The sequence below is a fragment of the Fistularia commersonii genome, chromosome 7 (genome assembly GCF_037954325.1).
Source record: "Fistularia commersonii isolate RoL2024-O1a breed Wild chromosome 7, RoL_Fcom_v1.0, whole genome shotgun sequence".
NCBI classification, from domain to species: domain Eukaryota; kingdom Metazoa; phylum Chordata; class Actinopteri; order Syngnathiformes; family Fistulariidae; genus Fistularia; species Fistularia commersonii.
The window spans coordinates 978688-999980 of record NC_141290.1 but is presented as its reverse complement, the minus strand read 5'-3'; the positions used below and the strand labels follow the sequence as shown (position 1 = coordinate 999980).

Sequence of the window (21293 nt, the reverse complement as noted above, 5' to 3'; positions counted from 1 at the left end):
GTTAGCTTAATAACGCACGCTATTACGGTGCAGATGGACCATGATGTTTGCGGATGACATCGTGATCTGTAGTGAGAGCAGACAACAGAGGGAGTTGCATTGTGTTTTTGTAGACCTAGAAAAAGCATATGATAGGGTGCCAAGAGAGGAGCTCTGGTATTGTATGAGGAAGTCTGCAGTGGCAGAGAAGTATGTTAGACTGGTGCAGGACATGTATGCTCGCTGTGAGACACTGGTACGGTGTGCTGTAGGGGTAACAGAGAAGTTCAAGGTGAAGGTGGGACTCCATCAGGGATCAGATCTGAACCCCTTCTTGTTCGCAATGGTGATGGACAGGCTGATAGATGAGGTTAGACAGGAATCTCCATGGACCATGATGTTTGCGGATGACATTGTGATCTGTAGTGAGAGCAGACAACAGGTAGAGGAACATCTAGAGAGGTGGAGGTATGCTCTGGAAAGGAGAGGAATGAAAGTTAGTTGCAGCAAGACAGAATATATGTGTGTGAATGAGAGGAACTCGGGTGGAACGGTGAGGCTACAGGGAGTGGAGATCAAGAAGCTGGAGGACTTTAAGTACTTGGGGTCAACAGTCCAGAGTGTAGGAGAGTGTGGAGAAGAGGTGAAGAGACGGTCCAAGCAGGTTGGAATGGGTGGAGAAAAGTGTCAGGGGTACCAAGAGATAGAAGACTATCGGCCAGAATAAAAGGAAAGGTGTACAAGACAGTGGTGAGACCAGCGATGATGTTTGGACTAGAAACTGTTCCAATGACCAAAAGACAGCAGGCAGAACTAGAGGTTGCAGAGATGAAGATGTTGAGGTTCTCTTTGGGAGTGACCAGGATGGAGAGGATCAGGAATGAGTCTATCAGAGGAACGGCACATGTTAGATGTTTTGGAGAGAAGGTCAGAGAAGCCAGACAGAGATGGTTGGGTCATGGACAGAGGAGGGATAGAGAATATATTGGTAGACGGATGCTGGAATTGGAGCTGCCAGGCAAGAGGTCTGGAGGAAGACCAAAGAGAAGATTTATGGACGTCGTGAGAGAAGATATGAAGGTAGTTGGTGTGAGAGAGGAGGATCCAGAGAATAGGGTTAGATGGAGAAGGTGGATTTGGTGTGGCGACACCTGAAGGGAAAAGGAAGAAGAAGAAAAAGAAGATTACGGCGCAGATGAGCCGGCCTTTCGGCGAGCTGAGGTTGGCTCTCCTCTCCGGCCTCGGGGAAACGTTCCTGATTGATTTTCAATGCTTTCTCTTATTTCACCGTCAAAATATTCCGTTCCGTGGCATGGAAAGTGGAATCGGGAGTATCTTTTATCCCAAAAAAAAGGGAAGCCTTGAGTTCAGCAGTTCAGGTTGCAGGTTCGATTCTCGCCGAACCGCAACCTTCTCCCGGCCAGAGGGTTGGATTCCTGCAGGAATCTCCACGGCAGGGAACCTTTTTGACTGGGAGAGCCGGAAAAGCCAAATATTTCTTGATATATTTCATCCAGAGCCATATAGTATTTTATACCGCGCAAAAAAATGAAATCTATCTTACTTTCAATGCGACCTCTGGTGCTGCTTTATATTTTTTATATATGCAATTTTATCAGAGCGTATTAGACAAACCGCAGATCCAAATGCAAATTCCTCCGTCTGCACGGTGATGATCCTCTTTTGTTTCTTTGTCGCTTTCCGTTACGAGGGTCGATGCGGGTAAAGTAGTCGGCTATTTGATAAAATTAATTTCTTCACCTTTACAACGACCCCGACGTGAAATTTATCTTCAAAACTAATTTCTGTTTACTTTAAAATGACACAGTATTATGAAGAAGTCTTCTTTCGGCTTTTCCCTTCAGGGGATCAACTTTCTCCATCTAATTGGATTATTTTTATTCTTATTTTTTACTGTGGATGAATTTGGTTCCGTCCTCAAAGCTGCATGATTCATGTCATGATTTGGCATTTGAATAAATGAATGAATGAATGAATGAATGCTTTTCTTATCATTACCGGGAAGTTTGAAAAAAGAAAACATTTGCAGATATGATAAGAAACACAGATGAAAATAAAGTAGAAGTTGTTGTAGATTATGGCCCTTAAATTACATTTGCACATGAAATTGCATAAGAAAATAAAGTTTTATCTCCACATCCAGCGCTGTTTGTATTTATAATAATATTTACACTATCATTACATATCTAAATGCACTGCAAAGTAGGAATTTTAAGGGAAACATTTCCACAATGTGCATGTGATAAGAAACAGTCTAAATATAAAGAACATGCAGGTTGAGGAGGGACAAAAAAATCACTTAAAAACACACAGACACATACAAAAATATATTTATATTGTAGCATTTTGTCTGTTTAATGAGCAATAGCTGTTGTTGCAATACAACTAACTTTATGTAAAAACCCAGAATTCTTTGCACCCCAAACCCACATCGTTCCCAGCAACCCCAAAATCCCACCGAAAACAAGCAACAACAGAAACATGTGATTTGCTAAAATATACATATTTAGAAGCGTTTTAGTCAGTGAAAACACCTGGTTTATGGTAAAATATCAGTTTAATAAGCAATAGCTGGCACAAGCCTGCAATACAACTCACTGTTCCTGCTCAATTCCAGGTAAAACAAACAAACAAACAAAAAGAAAACAGTTTCTTGCACCCTAAAATCACACAGAAAACAAGCATCAACATAAACCCCAATATTCTTGACTCACTGCAATGTATATATGTATGTATGTATGTATATATATATATGTATATATATATATGTATATATGTGCAATGTATATACCGCTCAAAAAAAAAGGACACTAAAAAAAACACTTTGGAAGCAGCATTGATTCTTTTTAGCATAAAAAAAAAGTAATAATTAATAACAAATAATAGTAAAAATAATAAATGTGCAATATTTCATCTCATAACAGCTACACTACAAGTTTCTCTTCTATCATACTATTGTGCACTCCTTACCTCACTTGTTACCAAGACACTTATAGTTTTATCACTGTTTACTAAGACACTTGATAGTTTCACTGAGACACTTTATAGTTTTTAGTTTATTTTTATTTCTAATTCTGCCTTTTCTTTTATTATTTATTACTGTTATATTTTCTGTAACTCTGGCACAGCAATTTCCTTCGGGATCAATAAAGTTGTTCTTATTCTAATTCTTATCCTTATTCTTATTCTTAAATAATAGTATTATTTAGTATTATTAGTATTATTTACTGTTCCTGCTCAATTCCAGGTAAAACAAACAAACAAAAATCACATAGAAAACAAGCATCAACATAAAAACCCCAACATTCGTGACTCGCTGCGATATTTATACCGCTCAAAAAAAAAAAAGGACACTAAAAAAAAAACACTTTGGAAGCAACATTGATTCATTTTAGCATTAAAAAAAAAAAAAAAAAAATTAATAATCCGTTTAATAAGCGATAGCTGGTCACACAAGCCTGCAGTACGACTCACTGTTCCTGGTCGTGTCATTGAGGTTGAATGGATGTTTCTATGAAGTATGAATAGTTGGATGTCAGTCAGCCGCCCCTCCTTGCGCCCCCAACTTTCCCTCTGCGGGTTCTTCCTCGGGACGCCGGCGTCGCTTGTCACTTTGCATGAAAGTGACGGACAGCGATGTGGAAACGGGGTTCCTCTGCATCAGATTCTGACGTTTCCTTGATTTAAAAAAAAAAAAAAAAGCCTGGAATTAAAAGCCGGGGTTTTGTGGGCTGTGTCGTCCTGGGAGGATGTCCTCTGACTTCCTGCTGACCCTCTCAACCCCTCCGTCACCTCACACACACACACACACACACACACACTCCGTCTTTTCGGGATGAGCCTCCCCTTCACCTGCAGGGTTGGATCGTCTCCGTGGAAACTTTGTTTTTCCTTTCCGGTGTTTAGTTTTTTTGTCCTTTTTGGACCGAGAGCCTCTCAGCCGTCCTTCTGGGAAAAGCAGCGACGGGACCCTGTTTTTAATTTTCTTCGCACAAAAGGATGCAATAAACACAGGAAAATCATTATTTTAATGTCCGTCAAATGAAACGCAGGATTCCAGTTCGCATGCAACATATTTGAGAATTTACAAGCGTTCCCCTTTTTTTTTTTTTTTTTTTTCCAAAAAGCCTTTCATGTGGTTTGAGCTTAATTTATGTTTTTTGTTTTATTAAATTTTCCCCCTTTTTTTTTAGATCTCTCCCTGTTTTTGATGAACCGATCGCGGGATTTTCCCTGAAGCTCCCACCGCGTGTCGACGAGTTTGATGTGATTCATGTTCAATTCACAGCAAATATCAGCAAAGTCACAACATGAGGATCCATAAATGGATAATAATGAAGGTTTCCCACATAAGGAAGTCTTTGTTTTGCTATCCGGGTGCATCTGTGTGACTTGTGAACGGTTTAATATCTCCGTGTGACGAGGCGCTGAGAAAAAAGAAAGAAAATATGGAGATTCCTAGCTAAGTTAAACAAGCTCCGCACCCGCTTTGAGTTATTAGCCGCTAACGGCTAGCTAATGTAGCTGCGAAACCCTCAAAGCGGCTTCAAAACATTCGCTCAAAACACCCTGCGCTAAAAGATGAACCCTCGCAATTTTGGGAAAGATAAAAACGTCAGCTTGAGGAACAGAGGTCGTTATTGAGGGTCACCATTTCAACAAAATCATCATTTTTAGCGACAGATGACACCGCTAATGCTAAGACGCCTTTAACTGTCAGGAGAATTGATTCTTCCTGCAAGAAGGACGTTTGCGGTGGACTTTTTGGAGAGGTTGAGGTGAAAATGGTGTAAAATATTCCTTGAAAAGTCCCACAGTGGAGACATTTCAACCATGCACAGCAGAAAGTGCAAGAAAATGAATCAAAAATAGAAAACTAAAAATAAACAAAAAAGAAGGGTTAAACTACACTGCTCAAAAAAATAAAGAACACTAAAATAACACATCCTAGACGTAAATTAGTGAAATATTGTTATTAAATACAGGACCGTCTCAGAAAATTAGAATATTTTGATAAAGTTCTTTACCCTCTGTAATGCAATTACAATATTTTAATAGCCTTTCAATATTTAATAGCCTTTCTCGACACTCAAGGGACAGAAAGAGTTTTAAAAGAAACAATGAAAATAACAATAAAAAATGTTAAAGTGGTTAAAAAAAAATAAAAATGAATGAATGAATCGTTGCATGTCTCTCGATGGCAGGTGAATGCTAGGGTGAATAATAGTAATAATAAGTTATTTGAGGCACCTTACTTGACACTCAAAACATATACAAAAGTTTTTAAAAGAAATAATGAAAATAATGAAAATAACAATGAAAAATGACAAAGTGGTTAAAAAAAAAAAAAAAAATGTCCTACATTCTGGATTCTTTACAAATCGACTGAAATATTGCAAGCCTTTTATCATTTTAATATTACTAATTATGGCTTACATCTTAAAAAAAACTCAAAAATCCTATCAAAATATTAGAATATCATGAAAAAGTAATTTTGTTTTTTTTTAATTTTGTTTTTTTGTTTTAATTACAGAAGATAAAGAACTTTGTCACAATATCCTACTTTTCTGAGACAGTCCTTTACATTGTTTTTGACATAGTTGAACGTGCTGACAACAAAATCACACCGAAACCATGGATGGAAATGAAATATATGAACCCACGGAGGTCTGGACTCCAAATAAAAGTGTAAAAACACACCGCAGGCTGATCCAACATGGACGTAACGTCCTTAAAACAAGTCCAAATCAATCAGTGTTGCTTTCTAAGTGGACCCTTTATTGTTTGGAGCAGTATATATATATATATATATATATATATATACTGCTCAAAAAAATAAAGGGAACACTTGAATAACACAATGTAACTCCAAGTCAATCCCACTTGTGTGAAATCATAGTGTCCACTCAGGAAGCAACACACATTCATTTGGACTTGTTTTAAGGACATTACATCAAAGTTGGATCAGCCTGGAGTTTGTTTTTACACTTTAATTTGGAGTGTGATTCCTAATCCAGACCTCCATGGGTTGATACGATTGATTACCATTGATCATTTTTGTGTGATTTTGTTGTCAGCACATTCAACTGTGTAAAGAGCAAAGTATTTCATAAGAATATTTCATTCATTTAGATCTAGGATGTGTTTTTTAAGTGTTCCCTTTATTTTTTTGAGCAGTGTATATATACATATATGCAATTTGAGCAATTTGCACCTAAACAATATGACAATATATAAACACGTGCAAAAGTTGCTAATAGTGCACCGTTTATTTGCACTTCCATTTTCCATATTGATGCACGAGGACGTTTTCCCAGTAAACACACCCCTTCCTCCCCCTAAAACAAAAATCTATGGATCCGCGCGCTCGGCGATCGCAATCCGAATACTCCCGTGCGTTTCCCGAGCTGTTCTCAGACAAATGAAATGTGGCAGTCGCAAGTGATCCTCCTCATCTCTGGGAAAATGATTGGCCTCTGGGCTGGAAAGCAGGAGGAGGAAACAATGCTTGGAATGTAAAAAAGCTAAGAGTCATTCCCACATGTCAACCCTCCTCCTCCTCCTCCTGCGCCGCCGCTTCCCCCAAAAAACACATGGGGCCTTTATGTTCTCCGCATTAGCCTCACGTCCAAGTTCGAGAGGCTCGTCGCTGAAATGCACGTTTTGTTTTGTTTTTTTTTTGCATTAGCTAACTAAGCGCCAGGTTTTCCAAAAAAAAAAAAAAAAAAAAAATCCCAATTCCGTCTTTTGTTCTCGTGGGTGTAACACGAGAGGCGCTCCGGGTTTTTAAGTTTCCGTACTTTTTCCACGTTTGGGAGGTTTTCCAGGAGCACCTGGAGGGAACGTAGGACATTATGGGATGCACAGATTCGCCGTGACCTCCCGCCGCATATGTCTGCCATTCCAGATGTGGGAAGGATTTTGAATTCTGCCCGGAAACCATCTGGGAGCCTCACGACTCGGGGGGGTGAGTTTGACCGCATGGTGAATTATCAATTAATACCGTTGCTCTTTATGTGTAATGTAAAAGCGGTTTTCATGAACAAAAATTTTTTAAAAAATTAAAAAAGCTCTGTTTGGAAGCCAAATGAAGAGCCGCTGTCAAATAAACACATGCCTCATTTTAGGATTTGAATTTAAGGTGACGCTTCCTCAAAATCAACCCGAATGAGATTTAATTTATTTTAATATTTTTTTTTTTATAATTATTTTCATTCTTTGAGAATTTTTTTTTAAACATTTTTAATTTTTATTACTTCTTTTTAAATCCGTCTGTATGGTGTCCTCGAGTGTGGAGTAAGGCGGTCTGAATAAATGTATTATTAATATTATGACTGTTAATTCGTGACCTTGAAAACTACTTTCATCGTCATGGCGACAGCTCAGCCTGCCGTCAGGTCGCATATTTCTGCTCAAATGGGGTCAAATTCCATCTGCCGGGGAAATACCCTGAGATGTGGCGGAAACTTCTGGAAATAAAGTTAGTAGTAGGGGATTATTTTTATTCTTATTTTTACTGTGGATAAATTTGGTTATTTCCTCAAAGCTGCATGATTCATGTCATGATTTTGCATTTGAATGAATGAATGAATGAATGAATGAACGCCTTTCTTATCATTACCGGGAAGTTTGAAAAATGAACATTTGCAGAGATGATAAGAAACACAGATGAAAATAAAGTAGAAGTAGTTGTAGATTATGGCGCTTAAATTGCATTTGCACTCATTTCCATGACATGAAATTGCAGAAGAAATAAAGGTTTATCTCCACATCCAGTGCTGTTTGTATTTATACTAATATTTACACTATCATTACATATCTAAATGCACTGCAAAGTAGGAATTTTAAGGGAAACATTTCCACAATGTGCATGTGATAAGAAACGCTCTGAATATAAAGAACATGCAAGTTGAGGAGGGACAAAAAGTCACTTAAAAACACAAACACGCACAAAGATATATTTATATTGTAGCATTTTGTCTGTTTAATGAGCAATAGCTGTTGTTGCAATACAACTAACTTTATGTAAAAAACCCAGAATTCCTTGCACCCCAAACCCACATCATTCCCAGCAACCCCAAAATCCCACCGAAAACAAGCAACAACAGAAACATGTGATTCACTAAAATATACATACATAGAAGCGTTTTAGTCAGTGAAAACACCTGGTTTACGGTAAAATATCAGTTTAATAAGCAATAGCTGGCACAAGCCTGCAATACAACTCACTGTTCCTGCTCAATTCCAGGTAAAACAAACAAACAAACAAAAAGAAAACAGAATTTCTTGCACCCTAAAATCACACAGAAAACAAGCATAAACATAAACCCCAATATCCGTGACTCACTGCAATGTATATTCCGCTCAAAAAAAAGGACACTAAAAAAAAAAAAAAACACGTAGGAAGCAACATTGATTCATTTTAGCATAAAAAATAATAAATAATAAATGATAGTAAAAATAATAAATAATAGTAGAAAATTGGTCGTGTCCAAATGTACACATTTCTACATTGTACATGTGATAATAAACACTTTTCCACTTCATTTCCATCGATCATTTTAGTGTAATTTTTTTTTTTTGTAATTTTTATTTTTGTCATCAACCCGTTGAATAACGCAAAGCAGAAAATATATTTTTATGTTTCTATTGAATTTATTTTGGCTCAGTGTATGTACGTCTCCGGATGCGCGCTCCCGCGGCTGCCCCGGCACAGCCCAGTCTCCCGGTGTGCGCGCTCCCGCGGCAGCTCGCTTGGAAAAAAAAAAAAAAAAAAAAAATGCAGCGGCTGTTAGCGGAGCCACGCAGCGAGACGACACGAGCAGGATATTTACACGGGTGGGTTTTTCACAAAAAACGCGGAATACACGGCGGCGGGGTCGACTTGACGACGTGAATATTAACAACAACAACAAAAAAAAAAGGTAAGAAACAAAGTTAGCTTCGGGGTTCCTCAACCCCCCCTCTTTTTTTTTGGCTAATTGAAAGTGTCTCGGTTGTATCCTTCCGCTGACAATTTCTAGTCCGGTTCGGTTCACGGCGTGTCAAAATCGGGGGAGTTCTCCGTGGAGGAACGGAGAAAGCCGAGAAGTTTGGCTTTCTTTTCCCGACTTCCAGGGGGTGGACCGGTGTTTCTGCCTCCCCCGGTGCCGACTTCGGAGCGCTGTCAGTCCGGGGTGAATCAAGCCGGGAAGTGTGATGTATCACTCCGCGTTTTGTTTTGGTTCCCCCCCCCCCCTCTTCACCTAACTAGCTAACATGCTAGCTCATTTCCATAACGACAACAACAAAAAGTTAACTTAAACGGAGCAAACGGCGGCTTTTAAGTCACACCGGTGGAGTTGTAATTTTTTTTATTTTTTTTTTCAAGTTTTTCCCATTTTGTTGCTGTGAAAGTGTGTGTGTGTGTGTGTGTGTGTGTGTGTGTGTGTGTGTGTGTGTGTTATCTCACGGCGGTCCACGTCACGCCGCAATCCGGGTAATAGTGAAGTCACCTCGGGTGTAAACCGCCGGTCGTCACGCTGGTCGTTGGTACCTGCGGTTATTTTCACTTTCTAAATTCACCACTAGCACTGTGGCACACTCGCATATAAATGATTAAATTACAAAAAAAATTGAATAAAAAATAGGATACAATTGTGTCCTGGTTCATTTAGGTCAGCCTGCAACACGTGGAGTTCTCCACAACTAACCCCTCCTTTGCTAGAAAAAGTAAGAAAAACCGAAATAATAGAGGCCAACTGCTTCAACTTTCACTCTTTAAACTTCATTTGAATCTTATTTCTCACTTTGTGTTGATTGAAAGTGGCCTTTGGTTTGGGAGCAGTTTCCCACCACCTTATACGGCACCATTAAAAATGAGATATGTCATATTAAACGAGGGAAAGTTGAAAAATATTCTGTGTGTGTGTGTGTGTGTGCGTGTGTGTGTGTCCTCTTCTGAGCGCGTAATGTTTAATTGCACCGGAGTGCACTGCTTTATTGCAGGCTGTGCACTAAAACTGTATAACACATGCACTATCAGACAGGTGACACGATTCAGCTGACGGATAATTATGCACGTCACAAAGACAATTGAATAGATATCGACGTTTAAGGAGAATCCCTTTCGACACAGCTTAGCGTGTGAACGGCGGAGACGTTCTTTATTATAAAACAATAAATGGAAATGCTCATGGCAATGAGCCCCCCCCCCCCCCCCCCCCCCTCCAGGGTGATGTCACCCAATAGCTTGTGTTTGAGCGACATTGCAAAACCCCTTCAGCTTAAAATGGCATCAAGAAAATGCAGACAAGGAAAATCCGCGGTATAAAAATGCTTAAATGCATGTGTCACCGGTAGAATCCGCTGCAGGTCAGTTTCCCCCGCCGGCAAGTCAGACACTGATAGCAAAATTGCTGTCATTCAAGATGATGTCATGGCAGGGATACAATGATATGATGTCGCTGTAGCGCAAACACGCCCGTTTTGGTAGAAATAATGGAGAGCATTTAAAGATGTGAAAGTAGAAGAAGATCGGACGGCCTCTTTCAATTTGCCGCTCCGGTTATGTAACGCTGGTGAAGCTCGTGTGTCAGGCAGGGTAAATGGGACATCTTTTATTTCCGTTCCAATGCTGTCGTTCACTTGTTCTGTGCCTGAGCCTCAGTTTGGGTAACCCACACTCAAATATCGAAATAATGCTTTTTAAAAAAAAAAATAAAAAAAAATCAGTTGCTATTTCTTTCCTCTGTTTTAATCACGCAGCACATCCCGTGCACTTTTCAACTCACACGTTTTCATTTGCAACATGTTGGCTGTGTAGCGTTAGCCACATTAGCTGCACGGACGGCCCGTGTTTGCAGAATGCTGTTGTGTTTTGTGTTTTCTCCCGCCTGCCAGATGTTGTCTTATGTATGTCTTGAAAGCTGCAGGAAAGCGCTCAGAATAAATTTCCCCGCGGGGACAATAAAGTATATCGAATCAAACGCCGCGCTCTTCTCCCTCCACGCCAGAGCTGTGTAACGCAGCTTAAAAACTAAGCGACTTGAAATTTCTGCTTGCAAGTAGAGCGTTATCGGGAACTCTTTACTGTCTGCGTTTGGACGGGCTGCGTTTGATAAGCCAGTAAGGCTCCTCTCCAGAAGCCCATCACGCTATTTTCCCCTCGCTCCCTGATATAATTTATGCGCAAGAAGAAAAAATATCAGTATCCCCTCCGATATTCCATAATACTGGAACATCTCCGGTGTTAATACAGGTCACGCTTTGCACGGATGAGTCCAACGCCAAGGTAAAAGCGGAAACGCCGCTTCTCCGGCCGCATGATAACCCAGATTCTTTTTCTTCACTCACATGAGACTAGTTGTGAGTTCTTGTTTGTACTTGCCGTAGTTTAGATACCGCTCGTGTGTTGACACCGTCAACAACGGCAGACGTCTGACATCGTTACTGCTTCACCTGTTCAAAGCGGTCCAGGAGCCGGATTGGTAAAGATTCTCCGGCCGTCGTCTGACAATTGCCCCGCAGATGTTTGTTCTTAAGTGTGTGTGAGACACATATTTGCCGGGTTAGATCTGTGTCGCAGATTCTAGATGCTTGACATTCTTTGTGGTGAGCGCCAGTAAGATAAGGTTTTCCGCCGATATTGATCTTCGTATTTCATAAGTAGACGGAGCTCATGTGATTCCCGGTGCCCTTGACGGATAGAGATTAGCCTTGGGACAAAATATTGATGAAATACATTCTCTGCACAATATTATACAGAATCCCACTGCTTTTTTTTTTTTTTTTTCCCCCCAATGCACTGCTGCCAAAATAATGCATAATGATTTATTTTGCTACAACGGTTCTCTAAACCAAGCACACAACAAGACCCGCGTCTCGGAAACTCCCTCTCCGATAAACTTGAGTATCAGCATAGAATACTTTATTGATTCTTGAGTTTTTCCAGGAGGGAGTTTGTTGTGGACTTGGTTTGGAAAACTGATTTGTTTCTTTTTTTTTTTTCTGTGGATGATATTTTAACATAAAGCCCAGCCAGGTTTAGGAAAGGGCAGTAAATCTACACGAAACACACCGCGTCTAAAACGTGGAGGAATGTGTGACATGTGCGTGAAAACTACTGCGAGAAGCCTTGGCCTGCGTGAAGGCGTATCCATTCTTCACTGTAATTTCAAGACATGCCCCGAGGCCACTGAATCACGACATTACTTTACTGCAGAAAAATAGCCTGCGGTAATGGAAAGGGTAATCTATGTCACATTAAAATCATCTATTCTGACTCGCCGCAGGAGTGGCATCTCGATCAATACGACTGCCGAGTGACGGCGAAACACTTTTGAGATACGCGTCCCCGTTAATAGCGTCCGCAAAGTGGAGGGAATAAATGTACGGGAAAGCGTGTGTGTCCCTGATCCAGGACATTTGTGTTTCCTTAACCAGGCGTCCGTAGAGCTGGTAGAGCCGGGTCAGAACCAAGGGTTCCACCTGTTCTGCTGCTCGTCCCTGACAAGCATCTGAATCTTTATGCTCTTCTCCATTGCACCGCTGTCCTTCCTTTCAAATAATTGTTGTTGTGCATGTATAAGTTTGCAGCGTCTATACGTATTTGTAAGTAGTCCTTATAAAAGCGCGTCTGCCTTGTCCAAATAATTTAACTCGTTCCAACGCCTTGTGCGTTAAGAATAATGATAATGAGGACTGAAAAGCGTGGCTGAAACTTGGCTTTTTTGTCAGCTTATTTTGATTTTTTTTTTGGTCATTTAACTCTACAGTTGCTCCTGTAGAATTCACAGAAAGTCATTTTATTTTTTTTTTATTATATTTTTGATTGTTTTGTTGCCTTTATTATTGTATTTTTGCTTGTTTCGCGACTATTTTCCATCTGCCTCGTCCGGATAATGTAACTCGTTCCAACGCCTTTTGCTTCAATAATAATGAGGACTGAAAAGTGCGGCTGAAACTTGGCTTTTTTGTCAGCTTATTTGTTGTTTTTGGTTATTTAACTCTACGGTTGCTCCTCTAGAATTCACAGAAAGTCATTTTATTTATTTTTTTAATATATTTTTGATTGTTTTGTTTTCTTTATTATTGTATTTTTGCTTGTTTAGCGACTATTTTCCATCTTACAGGATGTTTATATCACGCACTCTGCACCAGTTTTCTCTGCTGGCTTGTGATGAGGTCATGCTCTAAATCCCCTTTTCCTGTTTTTCATTTTTACGCTATCGGCATGTGAAAATGTAAAAGTCAAAAAATGAAGCTCTTGCTGTGAGCTCTGTTATTAGCCCCAACGCTTCGACGCAAATTCATGTTCTGGTAACGAAGGAGCTGCCAAGATGTTCTTACCGATGTCAAGAAATAGTTGTCAGAGGTTTGACTCTGGTGACAATGTTCTCGGTGTCAGCAGTCCTGTCACCGTGACGACAATTATCTTGTCACTGTGATTTACAATAAACAGGTGTATTTTCACGTGCACTCCAGACTTTCAGAATGACTGATGGCGCTTTGCGCTCTCGGTATTTTTTTTTGTCTTTAATTCGAGGCTTCTTATTGGCCGCGGCTAATTCAAAACAAACCCGCCAGAACCGTTGGGCGAATTCGGTGACATCGATATGAGATGATTCATCGCTTGACGGAACGTGCACGTGTGGGCGGCGAATCAGATCTGTGAGGGAGAGTCATGTGACCCCGTGACCCTTGAACTCACCACTTGTCTTGAGCAGGAGCATGAGCTAGGTAACAGGTGTGACCCAGAGGTTAAAGAGCGCGCGCGCACACACACACACACACACACACACACACACACACACACACACACACACGAACAGAAGGCGCTTGTAAAATAAAAGTACTTTTACTTTCATCAGATGCATGGCACCACTCTTGTTTTAAAACTTTTAAAACCACAATGAAGGCCAATATCTCCTCCAAGCTATGCTACTTCTTCACCATGCTAACTGAACATCTCTCAAGACACAGACTCGTAGGTCTTATTCATTTGCAAACACTGTTTTTTTTTTTCTTAAAATGTCTCTTTCACGCAGGTACTTATGAGACAAGGTTCACCCGACGGCTCGCTGCTGAAAATTAATTGATCGGCAATCGCGATTTTGCGCCGAAATGAAACACATGCTATTTATGTGTTTGCCAAACATTTAAAAACCGATAAACGAGTTAAAGGTAAAAAGCTAAGCAAATTAGCCGAGGCACACAAGTCAACTTTCAACCTTTCATTCTTTTTTTTTTTTTTTTTTTGTTTAAATGTCAAAGTATTTATGAGAAGCAGCGCTATTCTTATTTTACACCATCGCCCATGTTGTTAGCTCTTAAACAAAACACTTGAAGGTCAGCGGGGAATGATAAAGTGCAGTTATGGCTGCAGGCCATGTCAAAGAACTTCAGCTCTTTCAACAGTCAAGGTGGAAACAGCTTGTATTTTGTTTTGACTCCCTGGACTGAATGTAATTCATGTTGGCAGCTCCAGGTTCTGACTGACACGTATGTTTTGGTGCTATCAGGTGATAGCATCGCACCCGTTCCTACCGTTAGCGAGTGTGGTTTTGGTCAACTCGCGGGGACGGGATCGATTTTTGAATCATCCTCTGGACTCCGGATATCACCCTGATAAATGATGAAATGTTTTGTAATCCGCAGAAATCCATCGATCGATAAGAAACCTAAGTTAGAAAACGGCAGCCTTCCGAAACCGCGGCCCATCGAGATGCGTCGGCGATTCTTCCCGCAACAAATTTCGCTCAATGGATGACATCGGATAAAACAAGAAGAGATCGCTTTGTGATAACATCTCCCAAAAAGGCATCTCCGCCTGCTGAAGTGCTTTTATTTAATAGATTAAGGTTCATTTATCGTCGCTATTTTACCCCCCCCCCTTTTTTTTTTAAATATCTGCACACATTATGTAAATGAAATGCACATTGTTTAAGGTCCTGCACTAAAAGCCTCAAAACTTTGGTAAAATGCACCTAACAGAGTAAACATTGGTGGCGCAATGTCATTGCAGAGGTCACATCTCCGCCTCTCAGGTGAGAAACAGGTGGTTACCAGGCGTTGGAAACATCTCAAGGTGATCTTTGGCTCAGATAACTGTTGGAAATAGTTGCTTGGCGGACTCGAAGGGGAAAGCGCCTTATTTGAGCAAAAGCTATGAAGACGGCGTGGTATGTTTTTCATGTCAAACCGACGGTTTCCCAGTCCCAGCGCTGATCGAAGGCTGTGGATGTTGGATGTGGCAAGACTCTGGATTAGCAGATGTCACTTTTAATACAAGAAGGTTTTTTGTTTAACTAAGTACCCAAAAAAAAACACCTTTTTTTTGGTGCATCCTTTTCAAATAGTAATCTATTTGTAAGCCAGAGTATTTTGCCTCTTTGTTTCCCCTTAAGGCCGCCCATATATCGAAAGGATTTGCAAAGATTTGTGGAAAACCATTGCTTTTAGAGTTTTAAGTGTCAGCCTAGATTTTACTAATGATAAGACCACAACTGGATTCTTTCGGCGTTTATTTCCCAGCATGTAGTGTTTCACCGAATATCTCCAGAGCCTCTGCTATTTCACTCCATCCCTTTTCCTTCTCCGCTCGGAGGTGATGCTTCGGAAAATTGACGCCCCACCGTCCTTCGCCGTTCCAGATCATCCATACCGCACAGAAACCCCATCTCTGCCGCCGATACCGCTCTGGATATTGTTCCTCTACCAGATTTCCCTTTTTCGGTTTTGCCGGCGCTCGTCTGTTGGTTAGTTGATTGTGTTTCGTCGCCGTAAAGACTGAAAGCCCGCGTGATATTGTCGTGGAGAAGACCGATCTATGACTTACGATTACCGAGATAAAGGAGTCCGGCTGCGACTCCAGCGGGACTTTGGTAAAACTCCTAAAATTCCCTTCCGACTTTCAGCTGTAATTCACGCGGGTGTGAAAACCGTTAGGTGGAAGCCAAGCAAAAGTCACGTCCGGGAAAAATAACGGTCGTTTTCTTTTTCACTAGGCTTCCATGCATCATTCTAATAAGTGTCTTCTATTCATGCATATGGAAGCTATTAAAGGAGGTGTTGACCCTGATGATTTAACTCTGGCTAAATGCTGCATTTTGCAGCTTCCCCCTTGTCAAACGTTGTCCTGTCTCCAAAGTGTGTGGTTTGAAAGTGTCTCCTTCCCGTAGTGCAAGCCGAGTTCAGCCGTTCAGCATATTTCGCCTTAATGGGCTAAAGCTGTCGGACTCTTTTTGAACTGAATCGTGTGTGTGTGTGGTGTGTGTGGTGTGTGTGGTGTAGACCACCTCCACCATCATCGCCGTCCTATGACGTCCATAAAACAAAACCTGAACGAGAGCCAGCAGTGACGTAAGGCCTGGTATTTGATGGTCTCCAGATCCGTCACCTGTCACCCGTCCCCCCCGGATCCTTCAAAAATACCAGGATGTCTTGTTGATGTGCAGAGGTGCTGATTGATGCGGGTCACGACGGACATTACGTACTTTTTTAGTCGGAAACACGGCGGCGGTTTCGATTCTGAAGGACCTGGGTTTGTACAGGAGGGCTCGATGCCGAGACACGGCCCCTGGAAACTGGTCCAGCGCGGCTCGGACGGATTCAGTTCAAATATCAGCTCGTGTATTCAAAGCGAAAACATTCGGGGTGGAAAAGAAGTCGGCGTTTCATTTTCTCAAGGATACGTCGGTTAATGGTTTCGTCGACCAGGGGCTTAACATCTGCTAGCCCAGGGGTCGGCAACCCGCGGCTCTTCCATCTTTACACTGCGGCTCCGAGCGGCTCGGGAAAATAAATGATAAATATTTAATTGAAGTGTATTTCATTTGTGTTAATTCCTTTTTTAACTTTTAGTTCTAAGTTGGAAGATTATTGTGATCTTGAAATATTAAATAAAATGATATTTATTATTTTTCGCCGCTCAAAATAACGTCACACTGGCGGAAGCCGGTATACCCGCCAGCCGGTAAAGTGCTCAGAAGTTCAGGAGCAGAAGTCCCATAAACCAGGTAAAATAAATATTTTACCTGGTTTATATTTATGTCGATATTTTGCGAATATTTATTTTTTATTGTTTACTGACACAGTGATTTTTTCCCGATTTATTTTTAAAATTCAGGTCAAGGCTCCGCTACACGCTCTGAAAGCCCAAAGCTCAAAATGAGTTCATTACATTAATAAAATGTAATTTTCTCTGTAATACTTTGTGAATTTCAGAAGCAACACACGACACACTTGTTTATACAAAGTGTAAAGGTAATAAAAAGCAAAATATACAGTGGTACCCTTTATTTTAGACGTCAAAAAGTAATCGCGGCTCCCAGTGTTTTCTTTTCCAAGGAAACCGGGTCCAAATGTCTCTCTGGGTGTTAAAGGTTGCCGACCCCTGGTTTAGACTCTCCGACCCTGAAGCCGAGACGAATGTGTGCCGTTCGTTATTTCGTTATTTCGTTCATCTCATTGATGAACGTAGCGATAGCTTGGGACGCTAATTTTGTCGCTAATTTCGTACAAAGTTGTTCAATCCCATCTCACGATACCAGCGACGGAGGAAGAAGTAACAGTGTTTGCAGCCACGGGCGAGAACCGGAGACGGCCAATAAAGACCGAACAATATGTGGCGGAAGATCAAAAAACCCCGATGAATCCGGTTTGCGATTCCATTTGGAGACAAGAACGCCTTCGGGCTTCGGTCCCACGCTTCTACAGTTGTGGTGATTAAATCTTGGCGTTGATTGAAAAGGGATAAGGCTAGAAACGTCCAATCATGAATACAATTTACCGCCGCGATGGTGAATAAAACAATTTGCAGCCCCGTGTACGAACGCCGCTCGGATGAAAGTTAGAACGCTCTGATATGAAATTCGATAACAGCATATTTTATCATGGAATAAATGGGAATGCTTGACCTTAACAGACTGAAGGATTTATTTCTCCCGCTATTAAATGTCTATTCAGGGGTCACAAAATATCCCCCTTTTTTTATTTTTTATTTTAATGACTTCTCAGCCAAATCCAATTTTACCGTCTGGTCAAACAGAACGGACACATTTTAGAGATGTTTTAGAGGTTTTCGTGGAAATCCAGACCTCGGCGTGAAATGACCGATATTGAAGAAGTTGCGGCATCTTGACTTTGCATATGATTTTTGTTACCGGGAAAGTTTACGCCTGGTTTTTATGAACTAATCAGTCCTGAGACACGCAGTCCTTGAATACATATGAAGAACTTTACTTCTACATGTAGTTTTCTGACTTTTCTTAAACTCGTATGTCAGAAAACACAACCGATGGAACATTCAGCCTTTTCCTTCCCGGAGGGCGATGGATGTACCTGGAAGTACTCCACGCCATCATTTACAGCCGTCTGATGTTTTTGATCGGGCGTCTGATGCCTCGTGACGACAACGTCCGAGCGCGCTTCCAGCATGGAAATTGAATATCGATCCGATCAGACCGAGCGCAATGTGACCGATGTCCTTGCGCGTCTTAGCACTTTGTCCATAAATGGAATCGGATCAGACGGCGTTTAGCGCGAGGTCGGCGAAGTCGTCACAAACGCGGCGGCGAAGGCGGAAGAGGCCGAGGGCGATTATAACTGATCCGACCAACGGATCGAGGCAAATGAATCGTTTTCACCGAACGCGTGCCCGTCGAAGGAGCTTTGCGGGTTTTACGCCAGGAGGCTCGTCACCCCGATTTCCGTCTTAATACCGCAGGTTTGTGGCGCCGCTCTGGTAAGCCACTCCAGCCGGTGAAAGGTGTGTCAGGTACCTCTAACTTCTCCAGGATTGATGACGGCAGCATCGGGAGACATCGAATCACCTTGACTTTCATACTACTAGCTTGTGTTTGCCGTGAAGCTCTTCACGGAAACCCTGTCCAGAGACAAAAACCGCTCGTTTAATTAGAGTTCAACAACTAGCGTGTGAAAGGAAACCAGTCGGTATCTAACGCAGGCGGAGCAGATGTGCTGGGATGATCCTCTTCGGTAAAATGGGACTTAGCAACAAGTTGTCGCTTTTACCGTCCGTGTCTGTGGCGGAGCCGGAACAATTCTCGCCGCTCAAACCCGCCATGGCACAATGGCTTGTTTGCTTTTGCCCACATTTTGACCTCACTTACTCCCCCCGGAGTCGAGTTTCATCTCAAAATAACGCGTTAGGTGGCGTTGCCGAAATCTCTGACATAGCTCGCCGCTGTCGGACGTGTTTACCGGGGTGAACTTGAGCCCTGCCTGCAGTTGGAGATTACAGCGGTGTGCAAGGTCTGCTGGCCGGCTTCAACGCTATCTCAAACACAAACCTGAAGCGTTGACCTTTTGAGGATAATGGGAGTGTTTGTGGGCTAAAACAATTCATCTGTCGCAAACTTCTGCGATGATGGCGGCGGAAAACGTGAGGCATCGTAGCGGCGACGGTCACATAAGCTCTCAGTGGAGTGGAAGTCATATCATGAATAGGGTTTAGGATGTCCCATATAGACCTTCATTTGCATTTTGATGAGGCACAGCGGAATACAAAAGTCATAAATTACAAATTACAAGGATTAGGGCCGGCAAGTGTGGTGCTTTTCCGCTAAATCTACGCTTTTAATGGTTCTTAGCAACGCTGCCAACGTACAAAACCTCCCTTCTCCGTTTGAATGCGAAAGTAGGTCACCGTGACTCACTTGTTTCTATCCAAATATTGAATAGCATCTCGACTCTTTTATTCTTTCGTCCCTTTTCTTCGCCGGCTCGCCCCCCGTTTAGCGAACGCGAATTGAACGTCTCCGTCAGGACCGCTAACAACGCTATCGCCTGACGTAAACGTGCGCTGCCAACGCCGCGCGGTTACATTCTGATCAAAGTATTTTTAACACGCCGTGTTGCAAGAGACCGTCAGGAGAAAAAATAATGACATCAACCCGGCGTGAGTGATACCGCAAGCACGAGCGGCGCTATTAAAATGTTGCGCTCGGTGACAACGGGTCATTTAGCGGTCGACAACGCGGCGGTTAGAAATGATAGACTGAATTGTCAGGCCGGTATCCAAGTATTCCTGAGATTATAATCATCGTCATTAGCGCTCAATCACGTTTCATGTTGCATCAAAATAACCGCGGAGTAAATCGGGATTAATACTCGATGCGCAAAGTGAAACTTTCTCATCGCCCATCGTTTTGACGGACGGCGTTATAAACGGTGTCCTAGCGAGGCTTTGGGTTAGCGCTTCTCATTAGCATCTAGACTGGAAATGTTCACAGCAACCACACAAAGTCAAGCGTATCACTCAATTTGACGTGCGATGCATCCACATTTTTACTTTGCGCCCTTTTCCTAATGAATATGCATCGCTGTTTTTTTTCTCCCTCGTTAAACGATGAATTGAAAAAATAAGTGACTGTTTAATGATCTTTCAATTGTTTGTAGCGATTAAAATAAGCACCGAGTTTATGCGAATTATAGAATGATAATCACAATCTAGCGGTGATTGTTTTCCGTGGGTTTGGTTTTCTATCCATTTAATTTTCATATATTTCATACTCAAACAAAATACTTTTAAAGCATAGAACAATCATTTGTTGTTTTAAATAAACTGGCTTTTTTCACAGGTGTCAATTGTCACACATTAGCAAGGAAAGCTAATCATCGAAGGCACAATCACTAATCCTTGGCATATTTTGCTTCCGGCGTGTATTAATTAAACAAACGAAAGCAATTTTGACGTCAAGCAGATGTTTTTTAAAGGGATTTAAACGAAATGCCACCTGGATCTGTGAATGTGTGTGTGTGTGTGTGTGTGTGTGTGTTTGGGCTTTAACTGCCAGCATCGATCACATGCCGAGCGCAAAGGACACCGAAGTAGGTCTGTAAGGATAATCATTCTAGATCGGATTTGATCTGGAAACAACTCCTCGCAGGCTTTTCAGTCCGTTGACAGGCAAACCACGGACGTCTCACCCCTCACCGTTAATGTCGCTTTGACTTCCAAGCTTGTTAAGCCATTAAGCGACATCCTTTATGAAGATGCTACCCAGCATTTATCACCTAACCACTTGTAAACAAACATTTCCTGCCTGACCTGCCCCGACACCGCGAGCGCCTCCTGTAAATAATCTTGTCGGTGTTGCTCAAATTAAATTTGCACTCACCTCAATATCGAGTCACTCGGCTAAGAGGAGGCTCGTCTCAAATGACCCGTCGAGCTGGCCGGCCCTTCCTTTTTGTCTCCGGTCCATTCGGGCGCCGCCATCCCGCGAATCATTTCAGCTCACGCAGTATCTTGCGGTAACGTTACCCCCCGCTAGCGGTTTGAACGCTCG

At 41.8% G+C, this 21293-nt stretch overlaps 1 protein-coding gene and 1 long non-coding RNA gene across 3 annotated transcripts in view; one reads left to right on the top strand and one right to left on the bottom strand.

The window, feature by feature from the left end:
• Nucleotides 1–3719: 3719 nt before the first annotated feature.
• peak1 (pseudopodium-enriched atypical kinase 1) overlaps nucleotides 3720–21293 on the top strand; it is a 107693-nt gene continuing 90119 nt past the window's right edge. Inside the window, exon 1 of one of the 2 annotated variants that reach the window (XM_086149059.1) lies at nucleotides 3720–6967. The gene's annotated coding sequence lies outside the window, so the exon portion shown is untranslated. Of the gene's footprint in view, nucleotides 6968–7880; nucleotides 8925–21293 lie in introns of those variants that run through there. The other variant, XM_086149058.1, reaches the window with a different exon arrangement.
• LOC147232311 (uncharacterized) lies at nucleotides 3897–21247 on the bottom strand. The gene is made up of 3 exons (XR_015106337.1): nucleotides 21123–21247; nucleotides 18762–18865; nucleotides 3897–3985 (listed from the first exon to the last, which is right to left on the bottom strand). It is a non-coding gene; the product is annotated as an uncharacterized LOC147232311 (long non-coding RNA).